The sequence below is a fragment of the Chiloscyllium plagiosum genome, unplaced genomic scaffold (genome assembly GCF_037043375.1).
Source record: "Chiloscyllium plagiosum isolate Xiang-an unplaced genomic scaffold, Cpla_swu_hap1 HiC_scaffold_24, whole genome shotgun sequence".
Lineage (NCBI taxonomy): Eukaryota > Metazoa > Chordata > Chondrichthyes > Orectolobiformes > Hemiscylliidae > Chiloscyllium > Chiloscyllium plagiosum.
In genome coordinates, this window is record NW_028270162.1 from 58,499,441 (window position 1) to 58,512,225 (window position 12,785).

The following is a 12,785-nucleotide window of genomic DNA, read 5'->3' on the forward strand; positions in this document are numbered from 1 at the left end:
GCCAATTTTGAATCCAATTAGCTCGCTCTCCCTGGATTCTATGCAACCTAAGCTTCAAAACCAGTCTGCCATGCAAAGGCCTTCCTAAAGTCCACATAGACAACATCCACTGCCCTACCTTCAACTATCCTCTTGATTATCTGTTTGAAAAACTCTAAAAGATTTGTCAGACATGACTTCCCGCACACAAATCCATGCTGACAGTCCCTAATCAGATCTTGACTATCTAAATGTTGGTTGATGCTGTCCGTTAGTATCCTCTCCAACAGCTTGCCTACCACTGATATCAATCTCACTGGCCTGTAGTTCCCTGGCTTGTCTTTGCTACCTTTCTTAAACAATGGAACAACATTAGCCACCCTCCAGTCTTCCCGAACTTCAGCAGTAGCTAAAAAAAAAGCAAAAATCTGTGCAAGGGCCTCTGTAATTTCTTCCCTCACCTCCCACAATGTCCGAGGATGGACTTGATCAGGCCCAGGGACTTTATCTACCTTAATGCACTTTAAGGCTGAAAAACAACTCCTGTCTGGTAATGTGTATGTCAGGAGCCATTAAGTGAGGAACAGGTGGTGATACAAAATAAAATGGTAATTTGACATGAGCTTGCTCTGCAGAAACTAAGTGGTAACAGAAGGACCTATTACCTATGGGGCAAAGAGAAAAAATGGGAAATGCAAGTTCAAGAAGTTATGATCATGCACAAAAGATGAACTCAAAAAGCTATAAAGTACCTCTCTCAAATGAAAATGCTGGTCATTAAACTTCACTGAACTTTATTAGAACAGTGTAGGAATCCGATGACTGGGGGATCAGAGTGGGAATTAGGTGGAAAATGAATATGATGTGAGGCTGGTATCTCAGTACACACTTGGAGATTGAAGAGAGATGTTTAACCAAACAGCCTCCCTAATATAATGATGAGCATCATGAGCAGCAAGTCTGTTGACTAGATTGAAGTAAGTTAATGTTTGATTGAGAATACATCTTGGGATCCTGTGCATTGGGAATGGAGGAGGTAAAAGGACACATATTACTTGGAATCCGTACAGTATAGAACCAGGTCATATGGCCCATTGAGTCCACACCGCTCCTCTGAAGAGCATCCCACCCTGACCTACCCTCCCTATCCTATCCTTGTAGCTCTGCATTTCTCATGGCCAATCCAATTCTGTAACCTGCACATCTTTAGACTGTGGGAGGAAGAGCACCTGGTGGAAATACGCACAGACACAGGGAGAATGTGTAAACTCCATGGAAGCAGTCGCCTGAGGCTGGAATCAAACCTAGGTCCCTGGAGTTGAGGTAGCAGTGCTAACCAATAAACCACCATGCCATCCCTTTTGTTTGGTTTGGATGGAGAGGGTGTTGGGGTGATTGAGGAATAGCTCCAAGTGTCATGGAGGGCTGACAGCAGAAGGGAAGGGGAAGGTGCATTTCGTGGCCACATCGTGATGGAGGTGGAGGGAGTAACAGAAAAATCCACAACTGCTTGACAAAAAAAGGCAGGAGATGTCTGTTGTCCTCAGATTGGGTTCCATGCCATACTTACCTTAGAACCACAAAACAGAGCGTTGCTTCTAATGTTCATGTTGATGGTTATGTTTAAATCTCTGTCCTGACCTTTGGATATTTAAATGTTTTCTCAGAACTCCCTCAATTGGCTTTCCTTAACCATATTTATCCTGTGAACATTTGACAGTTCAGCAGTTGGCAGCACAGTTAACAGCTGACATTTTTTCTTGTGTTACTCTGTGGGACTGCTGTTCGACAGTAGCACCGATTTGTAAAATAACCAGATCAAAAATAAACAATTCAGCAAATGAGGTCAAAATGGAATAAAATTTAGTAAGTTGACAGACAAACAAATAAACAAGGATGAATGAATAATCTAATGGAGCAAGTTTAAAAGTCTGGTTATATGGAGCATAGACGAGGAGGGGCTACATGCAGAAGTCCCTCCAGCATTATGGTAATATCCCAAATATCCAAGTGAGGATGTTGTTTGTGGATTTTTCCGAGGATTGGTAGTCTACTCCAAAGTTATTGGAAAAGCAGCTCTCAAGTCTTGTGCTTCAGTCAAGTATTTTTAAAAATAAAAAATCTTTGCAGCATAAGCTACATAGAAATTCTTATGAACAAATGTTTTAACAGGTAGTGACTGAATTGCTTGCTGGCTGACCGTTGAGGTGAACAACAAAATGAAAAAATAATCAAGACTTCCTTTCACTGTCATGTACTCGAGAACATCTTGAAGCATTTTCTGACTTTACAGTAAGGCAGGCTTTCTGTAACTGTTCTAGGCTCTCCCTAATAGTGTGGTAGAACAGAGAGACCTAGGGATTCAGGTACATGAAATCTTTGAAATTTGCATCACAGGCCTTTGAGTGTAGGAGTTGGAATGTCATATTGAAGTTTTACAGTATGTTGGCGAGGCCTCTTCTGGAGTACTGTGTCCAATTCTAGTCTCCCTGTTATAGGAATGAGATTATTAAATTGGAGAGGGTTCAGGAAAGATTTACCTGGATGTTGCCAGGAATGGAGGGTTTGAGATATAAAAATAGACTGGAATGGCTGGGACTATTTTCCCTGGAGCATTGAGGTTGTGAGGTCACCTTACAGAGATTTATAAAATCATGAGAGGCAGGTGTCTTTTCTTTAGGGTGGGCAAGTTCAAAACTTTGGGGCATACTTTTAAGTTGAGAGCAGAAAGATTTGAAAAGGACATGAGGGACATTTTTACAGTGGTTTGTGTGTGGAATGAACTGCCAGAAAAAGTGGTGGATGTGTGGATACAGTTACAGCGTTTAAAAGACATTTGGATAAGTTCTCAAATAGGAAAGGTTTGGAGGATTATGGGCTAAACACAGACAAGCGGGACTAGTTTAGTTTAATTTAGGAACATGGTTGACGTGGACTAATTGGACCAAAGGGTCTATCTCCATGCTGTCTGACTCTATAGCTCTATCTGTAATGTTTAGGCCTTCTGAAACAGTAACGACAGGGGGAAAAAAATGATCTAATGTTTCGTGTGAGCTCAATCTCACTTTTTTGCCTTCCTACCAATATCTTTCTTTCACTAGAAACATGCCTTTCATGTGTATCTCTTTGTGTCAGTCGTCGTCTTTGTGAAATTGTTCTATCTGAATTCACTATCTGGTGATCAGATCCTTCCTAAGCGATAGCTTCCTGTGGCTTAGCATCAGGAAACTTGAGTTGACAGAGTTCAGTCAGTCTTGATGTTCATTTTCCTGGATTGCACCAGACTGTTTTTGATCTTGATATTTATTGGTCCTGAATTGAGCTTCAAATGCTGTATCCTTTTAATTAATAAGTTCACCTACCTCCATGTCTCTAACGTTTTTGTGTCCATGTCTGCCCCCATTCCAGCCTGCTGCCAGTAATCTGTGTCATTGGTTGGAACGAAAATTGCAATTGATCCAGCTCCCCTTTTGTGGGGGAGGTGCTGAGCATTGGAAAATATCTCCAGTTTAGAGATGGGGTGATTAAGATTGCTGTCTGAGATGGGGAGTAGAAATGCTGCCTGTATGATGCTTGCTTTTGAGGGAGATTCTTGAAACCAAGCTTATTAACGCTATTGCTGTCTCACTTTAAGAATAGTTACATATGTAGTGAATATGCAGCATGAAAACAGGCCTTTTGTTCATCAACTAGTCTGCTGTTGTTTATACTACACATGAGCCTGTTGCTTCCCACCACTGCAACCATTTGTTGTTGAGCCGCTCATTACATGTGCATCTTGTTCCCTGGATACCTGAGAGATTTTGAATGGTGAACACAGAATGTAGATACGTTTAATTATGCAGATATGTTCTTGATTTAGTTTTAGCATTCCCTTGTTTTCCCTCCAAAGTACATTCTGCAATGGACCCTAAAAGCCTGGATTTGAGTAATCCTCTACCTCTAGTAGTTGATGAAATCTTTTTGTTTCATTTGTCAGCTTTATAATTTGGGTACTTCTGAGTACCGATTATTCCTGACATAAGCTGCTAGTTTTCTGTCCAATTCTGAAACTTGCCTGAAAAGATATAAATTATTAACTGCATTTTCTTTATGAACAGGGTCAGTGTTTTGAAGACCATTCTGCTTATATTATTTTGTTAATTTACTCTGGGCTACAGAGCTTTACAGCTTTGCGAGATGCAGTCTGTGCTCAGACTAGTTGATGAAAGATGTGCTCTGATTTTCATAGACCTTTCTCGTTTGCCCTATAAAGTTCCTTCATGGTATTTTAGAGGCTTTCGGGCCTCTTGTTGGTTTGAAATTTCACAAGCATTGGGGGAACCCAGGGAGGATCTGTTAGGTTGAATTTCTTCGAATGACCCAACTTCTGGATCTTATGATTGTGAAATTTGAATTGGTCCAATTTCTTGACGATTTTCTGGTAAGAAATCAGAGTTGATATCCCCAGGTCTACACAGCATTCATCTCCAAAGATTGCTGGTAAAACCTTTAAAATGGTGATTGTCATGGAGTGCTTTCTGGTTGGTTCAGTTGTGGGAGTTGGTGGTTTCAGAGCAACTTTCTCTAATTAGTGACTAATCAGCTTATAATGTTTCACTTAAATATATATGTGATGTAATCCACTTTGGTGGCAAAGAGAGAAAGACAGATTATTATCTGAATGATAGATTGAGGAAGGGGGAGGTGTAACAAGACCTGGGAGTCCTTGTACACCAGCTACTGAAGGTAAGCATGCTGCAGGTACAGCAGGCGGGTGATGAAGAAGACAAATAGCCTTCATAGTGAAAGGATTCAAGTATAGGAGTGGGGATCTCTTGCTGCAATTTTACAGGGCCACAGTGAGGCCAAAGCTGTATGCAGTTTTGGTTGTCTCCTTACCTGATGAAGGATATTCTGACTGTTGAGAGAGTGCAACAATGGTTTACTAGACTGAATCCTAGGGTGGTAGCACTGACATATGAAGAAAGACTGGATCAGTTCAGACTGTATTCATTGGAGTTAGAAGAATGGGAGAGGATGGAGTTTCTTAGAAACCTGTAACTTCTAAAAGGCCTAGACAGAATAAACATGGGAAGGATGCTCCAGGTGACTGGGAAATCCAGAACCACAGGTCACAGTTTAAGGCTATTCAGTAGACCCTTTAGAACTGAGACCATAGAATCATAGAATTCCTTAAGTTTGGAAGCAGGCCATGTGATCCATTGAGTCCACATTGACCCACTGATGAGCATCCCACCCACACCCAAACCCTCACTTTATCCCTGTTTAACCCTCCATTTCCAATGGCTAACCCAACTGGCCTGCACAGCCAGGACATTATAGGTAACTTAGCATGGCCAATCCGTCTAACCTGCACATTTTTGTGAGGAAACCAAAGTGAGTGGCACGGTGGCACAGTGGTTAGCACTGCTGCCTCTCAGCGCCAGAGACCCGGGTTCAGTTCCCGCCTCAGGCGACTGACTGTGTGGAGTTTGCACATTCTCCCCATGTCCTCCGGGTGCTCCGGTTTCCTCCCACAATCCAAAAATGTGCAGGTCAGGTGAATTGGCGAGGCTAAATTGCCCGTAGTGTTAGGTGAAGAGGTAAATTTAGGGGAATGAGTCTGGGTGGGTTGCGCTTCGGCGGGTCGGTGTGGACTTGTTGGGCCGAAGGGCCTGTATCCACACTGTAAGTAATCTAATCTAATCTAATCTAATCATTCAGAGGAAGCCCATAGGGGGAATGTGCAAATTCCACACAGACCGTCTCCCGAGAGTGGAATCAGATCCACATCCCTGATGTCTTCACCCAGAGAGTACAGTGACCCTGTGAAATTCTCTGCCATAGAAAGTGGTTGAGCCCAAAACATTAAATGTTTTCAAAAAGGGGGTATCATGGTTCTTAGGGCTAAGGGGTCAATGGGTATTGGGAGAAAGAGAGAACATCGTACTGAATTGGATAATCAGCCATGATCATATTGAATGGCAGCGCAGGTTGGAGGGTTGAATGGCCTACGCCTGCTCCTCTTTTCTGCGTCAGCGTGATACTTGAGCTCTGATTTCAGAATTTCCTTGAAGTTATATCAGGGGCTTTGCATTTAGCAGCATATTTTATGGTTTGGGTTTAGTGATCCGTGATGAGCGAGGATATTTAACAAATGCACTCCAAACATTTTCAGGCTCCTTGCCAAAGTTCCTGTTCATAGAATCCCTACAGTGTGGAAACATGCCCTTCGGCCCAACAAGTCCATTCTGACCCTCTGAAAAGTATCCCACCCGAACCTACTCCCCTACCCTATTACTCTACATTTGCCTCTAACTAATGCACCTAACCTACACATCCCTGAACACTATGGGTAATTTAGCATGGCCAATTCACCCTAACCTACACATCCCTGAAAACTATGGGCAATTTAGCATGGCCAATTCACCCTAACCTACACATCTTTGGATTGTGGGTGGAAACCCATGCAGACACAGGGAGAACGTGCAAACTCCACACAGACAGTCGCCCGAGACTGGAATCGAACCCAGGTCCCTGGTGCTGTGAGGCAGCAGTGCTGTAGATCTCGAATTAATACTATCCTTTTCTCTGCATCCAGTATCTCCAGCCTATTTCTGGATGAAGAGAATCTGGCCAACAGTTCTTTGAGAGACTCATATATTATTTTAGCTTATTTTAGGATTAATTTTAAATGTTTGGTATGATTAATTGAATTATGGTGTTGTGCCTTCATTGTACTCTGCAACAATGATGTTCTCAAATGCCTTTGTGCCTCTATAGTGGTTAATCCCTGTATATATTGGTCATTTATAGCTGTGTATCTGCCTGCTTTGAAAGGGATCCTTTAGGTTGTTACTGAACTGTCTACAAATACTGGGCTGAGGAAGGAATCCACCAGAAGCCCTGATGGTACAGAATTTAGGTGCAGACCTAATTATGTTAACAACAAATCTGTGACAATCCTACAGCAGTATCGTGAACATAGACCTGTCTTGCTGCTTTACCCCTGTCTTCACTGTGACTGAGATCTGAGTATTCCTCAGGCGTAGCTGAAAGAAAGATTGTTGAATAGCTGATTGAGATACTATTCACCAATCTGGCATGAAACTCCTTTAATAAGAGTTTGAATCTAAGGAATCAACTGAGCCCATTATTGTTTGAATATCACTTCAGGTTTATTGCCAAACCAAGTAATGTACAGTGTGAAGTATAAAATAAGAGTGAGCACTGCCTGTGTTATTCTCCACTCATTATGGGGCTAGACTGAGCCAGTTTCAACCTGGAATGGCAAAAGACCACTTTAAATGTCATGTCTTTTGATAGATTGTCCATATGACCCTACATGTCCATACAGGATAAAGAGAATCTTCTGCTTGAAAGAATCCAGTTCTCATTCCCCATTGCTGAACCATATTCCCTGTGGAAATCTTGACGCCTATTTGTCTACGGTTTTGTGGCTGTGCAAATGAACTGTGCTGATCATGCCCAGGGCTTTACAGCTCCTGGCAGGCACAACCATCGTGTGTGGCCCTCAACCTCCGTGTAGCGCGTGATGTCAAGGCTGACGTGTTTTGGCAGTGGCTATGAGGTCTGACAACAATATCTGGTCAATTTTCCAATACAGTGAGTGTAAGCAGAGTCCTTTTGTGCAGACTGGCCTGTCTACATTGTTCAAACCCAGGGTTAGATAGTTGCTGCAGGTGAGCATCACAGAACTCAGCTGGCAATTGATAAAGAACTCATTTCACAATTGTGACCACTACAGCAAGGTACATTTTTCTTTAAAACCTGTTGATGTGGAACTAGAAGCCCAAGGACTGTTCTTCAGGCATTAGCACTTCACTCAGAGTTTCTACGTGAGGAGCAGGAACCAATTTCCAGGCCTCCAAATTTCACACAAAAATTGAGTGCAGATGAATTTCTATGCCAATGCAGTTGTTGTGGAGAAAGTATAGAGAATCACCAGGAGACGCAGAGAGTTCTTCAAGAAGTAGGTCCTTTATTTGCAAACAAAAACCATGACACTGAGAAAGCAGATTCTCGAATGCCCACGAACCTCAGGGTCCGTGGATTTTAATATTTTTTTTATCATGTTTCTGTCAGCTTATCAGCATGTCCAACTATATTAATCAAAGTACCTCACTCTAGCTACACAATAAACCAGTGATGTTAGTTCCTATTATCTCTTTATTATACATTCTACTTAATGTTATTCTGATGTCACAGTTAGATATTTATTGCTAACTCTGCTACAGTGATCTTCCATTCCAGACTAACCTGTCATGATAGATATTTAGCTATTCCACCTATTACAATAGTCTCCTGTCTCAAGCTGACTCTACTAACTATTAAATAGATATTTTAATGTCATGTCCCAAATATTTATAGTCCCAATCCTGTCATAATAACACTTAACAAAGAAACTTGCTTTGCTACTTGTGTTATCTCATCTCTCCATAGTGACCTTTCAGCCTCATCCTTACTCTGCTAATTGGTGTGAGAGCATTCCACTATGGTTATCCCATCCTGCCTTCCACAGACCACAGATTGCCAGTGGTCTTTATGCTTTAACCCTTCCCATGCTTTCATGTTCTTTATTTTCCATACAGTAAAGCTGCTTTTTTTTTGTCCATCAAATTTCATCTGCTACATTCCTCTTTGTGTCATGTTTTACAGAAACATACAAAGGAGCAAGCAAACTCTCGTGAAATTTGCATCCTGGAATCTAGAATTTTTTCAACTCTGAACTGTCATCTTAATTAACTTATCCAGCTGTTGCTTGGTAATAGACTTTTATTTTAGTTTGTCCCTGAGATGAGAGTGTCAATGGCCAGGTCATCATTTGTTGTCTGTCACCAGTAGCTCCTGAGAATCATAGAATCTCTACAGTGCAGAAGCAGGACATTCGACCCATTGAGTCCAACACTGACCTTCCAGAGAGCATCCCAACCAGACCCACCTCATCCCTGTAACCCTGCACTTCCCATGGCTAATCCTCCTAGCCTACCCATCCCTGAACATTATGGACAATTTAACATGGCCAATCCACCTGACCTGCACATCTTTAGACTGTGTAAGGAAACCGAAGCACCCAGAGGAAACCCACACCGACAACAGGGAGAATGTGCTAACGCCACACAGTCACCTGAGGGTGGAATCAAACCCAGGTCCCTGTGTTGTGAGGCAGCAGTGCTAACCACTAAACCAACATGCTGCCTGAGAAGGTAGTGGGGAACTGCCTTCTTGAAAGCTGCAAGAGTCCTTTCCATCTACTACCACCCTCTTTCTTCTATGGGCCAGCCAATTCTCTATCCAGACAGCCAGATTTCTGTATCCCATGCTTCCTTACTTTCTGAATGAGCCTACCACGGGGAACATTATCAAACATCTTGCTAAAATTCATGTACCCATACAGATGCCTTTTAAATGTTGTAATTGCACCCACCTCCACCACTTCCTCTGGCAGCCCAATTCCATACGCACACAATGCTCTGTGTGAAAATGTTGCCCCTCAGATCCTTTTTAAATCTTGCCCCCTTACCTTAACCTATGTTCTCTAGCTTTGGAGTCTTCTACCTTGGGAAAAGACCTTGGCTATTCACCCTATCCCTGCCCCTCATGATTTTATAAACTTCTGTAAGGTCACCTGTCAGCCTCTGATGCTGCAGAGAAAAAGCCTATCTTGCCTCTCACTATAGCTCAAATCCTCCAATCTGAATTCCTGTGTTTATTTGATCCAAGTTTAAGTCTGAACTGATCATGAGAAACCACCCAAATACAGCTGGCTGGTGGATTGTTTAATTCTGGACCTGCCATCTGTCCAATACTGTAATTAACCATTTGTTAAGAAACAGGCAGTCTTTGCATATTTGAAGATAGAATCTCAGAACTGTGATAGTGCAACAAAGATTTACTAAAGATCAATACAGTGAGTAATCAGTGACAAATACAGTTACAGTAACCACCTTCCAGGAATGAAAGCAGAAAGTAATGGAAATACACAGCAGAGGAGCTGTGGAGAGAAGAAGGATGTTGGGTAGTTGCCATATTCTTGAGAATTTTTGGGATTTCATATCTTCTGCCAGTTTTCAGCATGCATTTTTAGAAATTTAAGCATATCCAGTTTAACAAAGAGAAGCAAAACGTTCATTCTCTGGAAAAGATATTGCTGTTGTATGTTGTGTGAAAGGACAATATTAACTCAGATATCTTTACAAAATTCCAAGTTTTAAATATACTTCTATCTATAACTGTGCATTTGTACTTTAACTATATTTTCTTACCTAAGTCATCCATAATCATATCAACCTATGATGTGCTTATAGAGTTAAATGAATTGGAATGGAAGTATACAGCACAAATACTGCTGTGCTGTAAAATTCTGTATATATTCACAGCTTTCAGCAGTGCTGCTTTTGCACATGCTCTGAGCAAATGCCCATTTTTAAGCATTAACAGCTGATGGGTTTCATTTCAATAAGATTGTATGCTGTTTCTCATTAAATATAAGTTTTGTTATTGCTGTGAAGTGTTTGAATTGTATTTACCATGAAGAAATGGAGCAGCACATTGTGTTCTCATTATGAGCAGGGTATCCATCAGAGTTGTTGGAGACTGAACACATTGCTGGTGGTGAGCCTTGTCATTGACTGCAGCCATTTGGTAATTGAGGTGGTGTAACATGGAGAAGGGAGAGTGCAGTGTCACTGGCTTTATACCTGGTAGTGATGGTGGAGAGTGGCAGGTACACTGGAAAAGCTCTTTATTCCCTGAGAGGCACTGATGCCATATTTAGCATTGGTGTTGATGAATACTTAGAAACATTTGGTAAGAAAAAGTTGCTGTTTAATTCTTTGCACTGCTGTGTAACTGTGAAGATGCCATTATTCTCCATTTGGAAACTGGGTGTTTTTTGCTCGGAATTGGAAATTCTGAGCAGAGTTTCATTTTAATGTTGCAGTGTGGTTGGCATGAGTTTTTTTTGGCATTGTCAGGTCAAGTTTGGAAAGGCGTGCTGTATTGACAGCACTGGCAGCTGTTGGGTGAAGGACAATACTGCTTGACGTGTGATTGCTGCGGGATCCTTTAGTGAGACTAGGCCTTTTTTGTGCAACTGTTTTCATCGACTGACTACAAGGTCAGTGGCGTGGAGGATGCCTTTTACCAGGGTAAGTTTTCTCATGTTTTTATCTGTGGACTCGTGAACTTGGCTTGCAGTGATCCCAGCTCATGGGCTGAGTTTTTCCATTTGCTTATGTGACTTCCTTTCCATGTGTATATGTTTCCTGAAGGACAGTAAAAGTACAGCCAAACAGTAAGATATAAAAAAAAGTTCTCAGCTGACACTTGCTTTGTGCTCTTATTCTTAAAAGGGAAGGATTAAACATTTCATTTTAACTGTTGTGTATGCTAACTGGTCAGGATTGCAATAAATAAAGGGAGCCACTTGGGTTCAATTGAAATTCTTTGAAAAATAATAGTGGAATTTAAAAGTTCAAGGAGTGATATTGCTCGCAGTGATCAGTGTTCTCAATGTTATTTGGAACACAAAACTTTGAGTTGTCCAATTGTGACAAAGTCTGTCCTGACGCTCCATGTGAATTTATAAAGAAATCATGGACACTGCTCCTCCTCCTGCTTGCAGGCCCCTACCTCCACTACTCATTCATATCCTTCAGAATTGGGAACCATCGTTGCAGTGGGGTTGAAATGTTCAAATAGGTTTAGCAAAACCTCTTGGCTTTTCAGTCGTTACTTATAAAGCTCAAGGAAAGCTCACTTTCCAATCATTGTTTTATTAGGCAATTGCACACAATTTTATTCTTCATATTATGCAGCCATTTAAATGAAGCTGTGCTTCTTTGAAGGTTGCCTTTGTAATATCTGGACAGCAACATCCAAAAGATTTCAGTTTTGTCCACAGAAAAAAACCCACTTTGTATTGAGTAATAAATGCCTAGAAATTAATCACAGAAATATAGAAAATAGGACTAGAGTAGGCCATTCAGCCCTTTGAGTCTGCTGCACCCTTCAATATGATCATGGCTGATTATCAAACTTAGTACCCTGTTCCTGTTTCCCCCCCATACCCTTTGATCCCTTTTTAGCCCCGAGAATTATAACTATCCCCTTCTTGAAAACATTCAGTGTTTTGACTTGAACCATTGTCTGTGGCAGAGAATTCTGTACCTGCGTGCTTACTTTCGGTGACTGGTGTACAAGGGCGCCCAGGTCTCATTGTACGTCTTTCTTTCCCTATCTATTGTTATTCAGATAATCTGTCTTCCTGCTTTTGCTACCAAAGTGGATAATTTTACATTTCTCCATATTACACTTCATCTGCCATGCCTTTGCCCACACTCTCAGCTTATCCAAATTATACTGAAGCATCTCTGCATTCTCCTCACAGTTCACCCTCCCCACCAAGCTTTGTGTCAATCCCAAACTTGAAGGTATTTAGTTCCCTAAATGTAAAAAAAATCTGAAAAACACTGTCATTCATTCCTATTCATTTGTTTCCTGCCTCCCAACCAGTTCCCTCTCCATGACTGTCGTCTGCTTTCAAAGGTTTAAGACTGAGTCCACTCTGGAAAGAGTCATGGAACTAACATAGTGTGCTACTTATCTGAAATGTATGGAGTCTTCTCAGTGGCTTCATATGCTGCTGAAGCAGAGCTCAACTATTTGGCAGAAGCATGGGATTGAATTAACGCTTTTACTGTATCGCAGTTCCAGTATGCACCAGAACCTTTATATAGCATCTTTAGTCGAATAAGTTATCTTAAGACCCTACACAGAAACACTATTGAACTAAGCTGAAG

At 41.5% G+C, this 12,785-nt stretch overlaps 1 protein-coding gene across 5 annotated transcripts in view; it reads left to right on the forward strand.

Moving 5' to 3' along the window:
* The window catches only part of cabin1 (calcineurin binding protein 1), a 513,604-nt gene that overhangs the window by 396,930 nt on the left and 103,889 nt on the right, over window positions 1-12,785 (forward strand). The gene's annotated exons all lie outside the window — the stretch shown is intronic.